Here is a 7,946-nt window from a genome sequence, read left to right on the forward strand (position 1 = left end):
TATTACAGAGCCAATACTCTATTGCTTATTATATTGTACCTAATATATAGTAGTGAGATCAAAAGGTAAAAGCAATATTCGTCTTATCTTCTTTATTTGAATATCTCTTGCAACAGATTGCAGTTTATTGCGACCAAAGTATTAGTCCTTGAAGTTCCGTAAATTTTAGTCAATGCCACAAATCAAATGGTTTGAAAAGAATAACTACTGCGACGGTAGAAACCAATGTAAAGAAAAGGGGTACCAAGCTTGTGAAAATAAGCCATTTTATAACATGATCCAAGATCACGTGATTACCATTGAAAAAAAAATCACAAAGGAGAAGGCGCTTTACATCTGTCTCCCCAAACCAGAGGCCATTGAAGGTAAGTAACATTTTCTTATAAAATTAATATAGCATTTAAATAGAGTTAAATGCAATTTCTGATTCAAACTGACAGACATAAAACCACCATTTTAAATAGAAGTAAATTGATAGTTTCCGTTTCAGACTAACTAAATTCGAACTCAATTCTACATATCAATTTCATCACGGCTACTTTCTATTTGTTTTAAGCGGGAAAAGCTTTCGCTAGAGAGGATCGGTTTAACGAGCAATTGTCTTTGTAAAAAAGTGGAGAAATGAATTCTTTATTGCATCTGCTTTTTCTAGAGATAATTGCTTTGCCTAAATATTTAACTTTATTCTGAAAAGAAAATCACATCGCTAAATAAAGAAGTTTTATTGATTGAGATTGTCGGACTGACTTCCTCATCTTGGTTGTTATTGTCACAACGTTTCGGCCGTTTTGCCCTCCGGCCTTCGTCAGGTGAACGGTTTGTTAGGAGTCTCGAACCCAACCCTTTATTATTATTACGGGGGTACCGTGTTCGGACTCCAGCTAGGCTTTGGGACATAGTTGCTGATTCTCTGTTTTTCAATGTTACTTTTTTCACTGCCTTCGTTCAGGATTGAACTCAGCAAAAATACAGACAATTACTAAAGAGGTTTTAGGTACAAATTTCTATTGAATACATATGCTGGAAAATAGGCATAGATTTTTAATATTCTTGTTCACCACGAGTATAAGATATTGCCACATGGACGTAAGGGGCTAATATTTACGATCGTGTCTAACAGGAGGCCGTGTATAGTTGAGAAGCGATACGTCTGTTCAAACTACATGAAAACTTCTGCATGTTGATAACTATATTACTCTACAGAAGTTTGAATGTAATTTTGACCAGGGAAACAAAAAAAGCAGGGAGAAAAGTTTTACAATCTACGAGAAGAACCTCTTAGAGTATAAGGGTTCCAACATCTGAGAACACCAATAGTGAAGAGGTGGTATTTGGCTCTTTATCGGATCATATATGTTAAGGGTACACAAGTTTTATGTGTTCATTGGAGCACATTTTATTGAGGTACTAGGAATAAAGGCGCATGGATGCAACGTTGCAGCGATGGGACAGAGTTTGAGACTCGAGCAATAGTGCGCGACATATTAGATTTGAGACTATTAATTTGACGCTGTCTAAGAGTAAAAGACAAGTGGTAAATTCAGTAGGCAAAATGTGACAACAGTTTTCCATTCATGGTCACATTGTGGCTTTTATGAGGGGAAAACAAATGAACACATATCCAAGAAAATGGCAGAAACACTAGAGAATGACCTCCAATCCGTAGTGGAATCGGGGAAAAAATGGTTGGTCTCATTCAATGCTGCTAAGACTAAGCTTGTTTCCTTCAATAACTACAAGAAACCTTCTCTACCACCAATAGCAATGGCCAAGAACACATTGCCTGAAAGTACTTCTTTTAAACTCCTCAGCCTTACGTTTACAGGGAATATGAACTGGAATAGATACATTGAGAGCATTGCCAAGGCTGCTGCAAGGAAGGTTGGCTCCCTCTACCGTGCTAGAAAACTACTTACGCCTGCCAGTATCCTATACCTCTATAAGGCAACGATTCGCCCATGTATGGAGTACTGTTGTCACATCTGGGCTGGTGCATCTGCTGCTTGTCTCTCGCTCCTGGACAGGGTTCAAAAAAGAGTCGCCAACCTGATAGGTCCTGAACTGTCATCTAGGCTTCAACCTCTGTCCCATCGACGAGATGTTGCATCCCTCTGCCTGTTCTACAAATACTTTAATAGTGAATGCTCTGACGAACTGCAAACACTTGTACCTCCCCGACGTAACTACCCCCGACAAACCCGACAAGCTACTAAGTCTCATCCCTTCACAGTGGAGATCCCTAGGTGCAAGAAAGCCTTTTACTCCAATAGTTTCTTCCCCAGAACTGCGGGTCTTTGGAACTCCCTTCCGGGATTCTGCTTTCCCAACTGCAATGATATGCAGAAGTTCAAGTTTAATGTTAACAAACATCTTTCTACTCTTCTCCCTTCATAATGACCCCGCTAATTAATTCCCTAATAGTAGCCCCCTGCTTCAAAGTGGCTCTGTGCCTTGTTTGGGGTGAAAATTGAATAAAAAAAAAGAATACTCTCTTGCGTAGATAATATTAAAAAACGGTAGCGGGAGTCCACCTTTTTTGTAGTAGCCTATTCAGCAAACGTTTTGCATACAGTGTGTTCGAAAATCAACTTTCAGGTTTTATTTTGTATTATAAATATTCATATCTAATTTATTTTTAGATATATTTGTGCTAAAATTTTATAACTTGACATAAAAAGGACCAATATTTGCAGGGTGTAGTCCGATCCCCCCCTCATGTTTGTAGTCAGATATTCCCCCCATTGATCATGACATTCATATCTTTCTTCTGACACCTGTTGTATATTGGTTTATATATTGAAGGAGATGATATATTAAAACATGTCATGTGTTATCTAGTGGATGCAAGATGATATTGTTCTTTTAACAGACAGATAATAAACGTATAAATCGTATGTATGTTGTTAAGCCAGGGGACATGATATTGACGTGTAAACTGAATCATGTTGTATCAGACTTATCACGCGGGATATTTTTACAGTTCATACATAAGAATAATAATATATGCCTCACACCTTTTGTTTTATTGAAGAGTTCTTCTGTATCTTCCCGCTGCTCCGTGACGAACCATGAAGCGATCAGCACCAACCAATTGAGACATCTGTTCTTATTTGTGAAACCATTAAAACTACTCTTTATATTTTTATAATATAAATTTATTACAGTTGTTTCAAATCGTTTTCACAGGATCTGCAGTTTGTCTACATTTTCTATTCTTACAGCTCGCTCCCTAGCTGTCTGTCCACCCCTGTCTAGACGTCTGTCCGCTCTGGTGGTCAATCCTCAACTCTCCGAATCTCTCCAAAACTAACTACATCACGTGTTCTCTTACTTCACCTAATTACGTGTCTCAGACTAACCTAATCCACAACTAGTTATTTGTTTATTCAAAACCCCAAAATAATGTTTACGTATATTTTCTATTTTTACATTCCTTTTGCGATCCACACGTCAATCATTTCTTCCGCAATTTTATTGTTTATTCTTCTAATCATAATAACTAATCCAGCGACCATCCGTCGCTCAAATCAACTAACAAGAATATAATAACAATAATAATAATGTTTTGACCCTTGACCTCACTTGCCACAGTTAACAGATACTACGCTATGATCACAGCCTAAAGCGTCATAACATTACCCCATTGATCATGACATTCATATCTTTCTTCTGAGCCCCACGGCATATATATCTGTTTAGCGATATTTATTTGGTGCTTTACTGTAGGTGGCAAGCCCAGAACCAGGCTTCTTTTAGTCGTGAGTCTTTTACAGGAATAATATTTATGTATACCATATGTAGAAATAACAACGCACTATTTAACATATTGCTTGCGTTAAACGCGTTAAAAGAATGCTAAGTGAAAGTTTCAAATAATTCGTAATTGTATTATCAATCTCCAGAAGCCTGTCATTTATGTAACGTTAAAAATGCTTACACACGACACCCACACGTTTTATACAATCTACATTACAAAAGAAAAGACAAAAACAAAAATTCGACCTTTTTTTTTGTAACAAAAGCGTTTATTTTCTCATTCAACCTCCACACTTGACTTCTCTTGCGGCTACGACGTCACCCTCGTCTGTAGCGTTATCATCTTCTCTAACGTACTTTTTCTCCTTTTTATAGTTTTTTTCTTTACCGAATAAATACGCGCATATATATATATATATATATATATATATATATATATATATATATATATGTCAATCATTTCTTCCGAAATTTTATTGTTTATTCTTCTAATCATAATAACTGATCCAGCGACCATCCGTCGCTCAAATCAATATATATATATATATATATGCGGCTTCATTTATATACATCGTTTTAAATCTTCTTTTATTTGTATTGTGTATACGTTTTCGAGCATTATAGTGTTTTGGTTTTACGCCTACCAATAATTTTTCCATTTGTTTTCCTCTGAAGAAAAAAAAAAGACAAATTTTGAAACTCAAAGCAATAATGAAATAAAATATTTTCTATTTCTTGTTTTTAAACGATCAACTTTATAAATGTTTGTTTGCATCGGTTAATTCCCTTCACACACGCACACACACGCAAGCACACACACGCACACATACGGATAGACACACACACACACCTATATATATGGCGTCGTAAGATAATATCTTCACGTGCACCTTGAACTCAATTGTTTTTCCATCTGTTTCAGAAAAAAACACACAATGGACTTTGACAACTTGTTTCGTGGACTTCCGCTATAAAATGAAACATGTGTGAGACGTAATTGATAATATAAATAATATGAGAGTAAATTAAATGCATCTTCAGATTTTAGAATGATAACTAACTCAATAATCAACTATCTAACTATATATATGTATATATATATATATATATATATATATATATATATATATGAATATGAACAAATGATTAATAAAACATGTTAAAAGGCATCTTGAAAAAGAGTTTTTTTTATAGTTAAAAACATATTTAATTTAAAAAAAGGAAGCACAAGATAAGTGGATAGTCCTTAATCCGCGGAGTTTCAAAGAAATACTCTCCTTCTCATCAGAGGGCAGGAATTAGCAAAATGCGGGATCGGATTTTTCATGTAAAAGTATTTAGTGAAACTACAAGTATCACAGATCTTACTTGCTTAAAAAAAGGGTGAGGTAAGGGGAGTAGGAGGTAAAAGAAAAATGATAAAAAGATTTCACATGAATGGATAGTCCGGTAAAGGGTAAAAAATCCAAAAATGGTAAAATCCAAACACGGTAGAATTAAAAATTTCCAATCCAACAGATAAGTTCCAAATGGTCCAAAATGATCCAAAAGGCAGAATTCCTTGGAAAAAAAATCACAAATGGAATGAGTTCCAAGTCATTAAAAGAAAAGTTCAAATGTGCACAGAAAAAGCACTGGAGAGAATATTTAAAACACGTCTGCTAAGGCCGGAGGAATCAAGTAAATTAAAGTTTAAAAAAAAAACCCAAAAACCCGAAAAAACGGTGAAAGTTTAAATTTGAAAAGCAAGGTCAAACTGACCCAGAGAAAAAGCGCGAAAGTATATATATATATATATATATATATATATATATATATATATATATATATATATATATAAGAAACTCGTTTCTTATCGCTGAGCACTTTCAGTTGAAATCAAAGTCGGTCAATTTAGCTGGTATTTACAATAAATGTTTAAATTTCAACAGTATTTCTAGCGGTTAATGGTGGGCGAATGGATTAGATCTTTGCTAATGAAGTCAGAGGTGACTTCTGTTGCTACGTTTGAATTTATCGACTGGTGCTAATTGCGTTACCCTGCACTGATGATTCTCGAAAGGATGAAACACTAGTGTCTGTAGGTATTTAATAATTATTATAGTAAATATATATATATATATATATATATATATATATATATATATATATTAGTTATGGGACGATTCCAATATCTTTCCCGATTCCGATACAATTACGATTCCGTACTCAATTCCCGATTCCGATACAATTACGAGTACCTACTCAGATTCTTCATGAATCTCTAAATATTTTACTATAAAATTGTTTTTTTGTCCCGATTACTGTAAAAGAACACCTTAAATGTGCATGTATTTTCTCAAACGTAAAAAACACATTTGTAAGGGGATGATCTCGAAATTTTAGTCTTACTTGAAGTTTAAATCAATAAGTATTTATTCTTTTATTATTACTACAAGCAGTGGAGGATGTTTCTTAAACCAAAATCAAATAAAAAAGATAATTAAAGAAATCAGTTAGACATCAGAAAATAGACTAAAAATTTTCCGATTCCGATACCGAATCCGATACCCCAAAAACTTGGATTTTTCCGATTCCGAATAATCGTCCCACCACTAATATATATAATTTTTTTAAAATAGATTTTGTATAAGTATTATTAGTAATTGAAGTATCTTTTTAATTAGTATGGTGTATACTTTTTAGGGTATAACCGTTTTTTACGCACACAAGTGAACCGTTTAAATCTTTTGCGAATGATTTTCATGTGACAAAAAGCCACATTTTCAAACTCAAACAAATAAGGAAATAATATATTCTATTCTCTATCTTCTAGTTTTTGTAAATATGTACTCGCATCAGTTAATTTGCTTTCATATACACACACATACAGACACACACACACACATTTACACACATATATATGTACATAGAAATATACGATTTAAACATCTACATTTCCTATTATCACTTTTTTTTCTTCTCTAAATTCCTTTCAGCGTAAATAGAACACGTTCTAACTGTTTTCCAAAGAATATAACAATTGCCTCTGACAAGGTGTTAGGTGTAGTTCCGTTATTCTAACGAAACACATGTAAAACGTAAATCGTAAATACCTGAATAAAATATTACGAGTGTGAATCAAATACATTTTCAGGCTTAGATAACTCTCGTAACAAACTAACTAACTAACTATATATATATATATATATATATATATATATATATATATATATATATATATATATATACACACATATATGTATATACATGTGTGTGTGTAATTTTTATTTGATTTATATAGGCATTAATATACACTAAACATTCATGAACATGTGTCGGTCAGTTAGTTAAAAGAAATATGCTCATAAAAGAAAAATATTATATATATATATATATATATATATATATATATATGATGAAGAAATGATAAAAGTCTATATCCCCAATTTAATGATGTTGGCCATCTTACAATTTATTTCTTTAATTCAGTTGACATTCACATTTCTTGACAGTATCTATTCATTATATGCTCTGTAATTACACTGAGCTTCTTAAATAAGGATTGGTACGTATAAATAGGGAAATATAAGTGAATAAAACATTCCACAGAAGTATATATATACATATATATATATATATATATATATATATATATATATAAATAGCTATATATACACTTGTGCCCGATATTATTCATACCCCTCGGATCTTTGAGATTTCTATAAGAATATTGCTCAAACCAGAAGGTAGACAATATTAAAGGGATTTCAAACAATAAATCAAGCATAAGCATTTAATTTAAACTCAACAAATAAATAAATTATGCAAGTTTGAAACATTATACAAAGAAAAACAATAATGGCACTAGTTCAAAATTATTCATACCTCTCTTACTAATAGTCAATAGCATGCCCTTTATTCTTAATAACTGCCTGTAACCATTTGGGATATTTATCAACAAGGTTTTTACAAGCATCAACACTGATTTTTGACCATTCTTCAATGCAGTAGTTCTCCAAATCCCTCAAATTTCTAGGTTTTCGCTTTTTAACCTCAGTTTTCAATATGTGCCAGAGGTTTTCGATAGGGTTCAGGTCGGGACTCTGGCTAGGCCATTCCAAAACATTAATTTGATTATCCTCAAACCATTTCTTGACTATTTTGGCAGTATGTTTTGGATCATTATCCTGTTGAAGGACCCAGTTTGG

This window comes from Euprymna scolopes, chromosome 32, assembly GCF_053919585.1.
Source record: "Euprymna scolopes isolate OS-2025 chromosome 32, ASM5391958v1, whole genome shotgun sequence".
NCBI lineage: Eukaryota > Metazoa > Mollusca > Cephalopoda > Sepiida > Sepiolidae > Euprymna > Euprymna scolopes.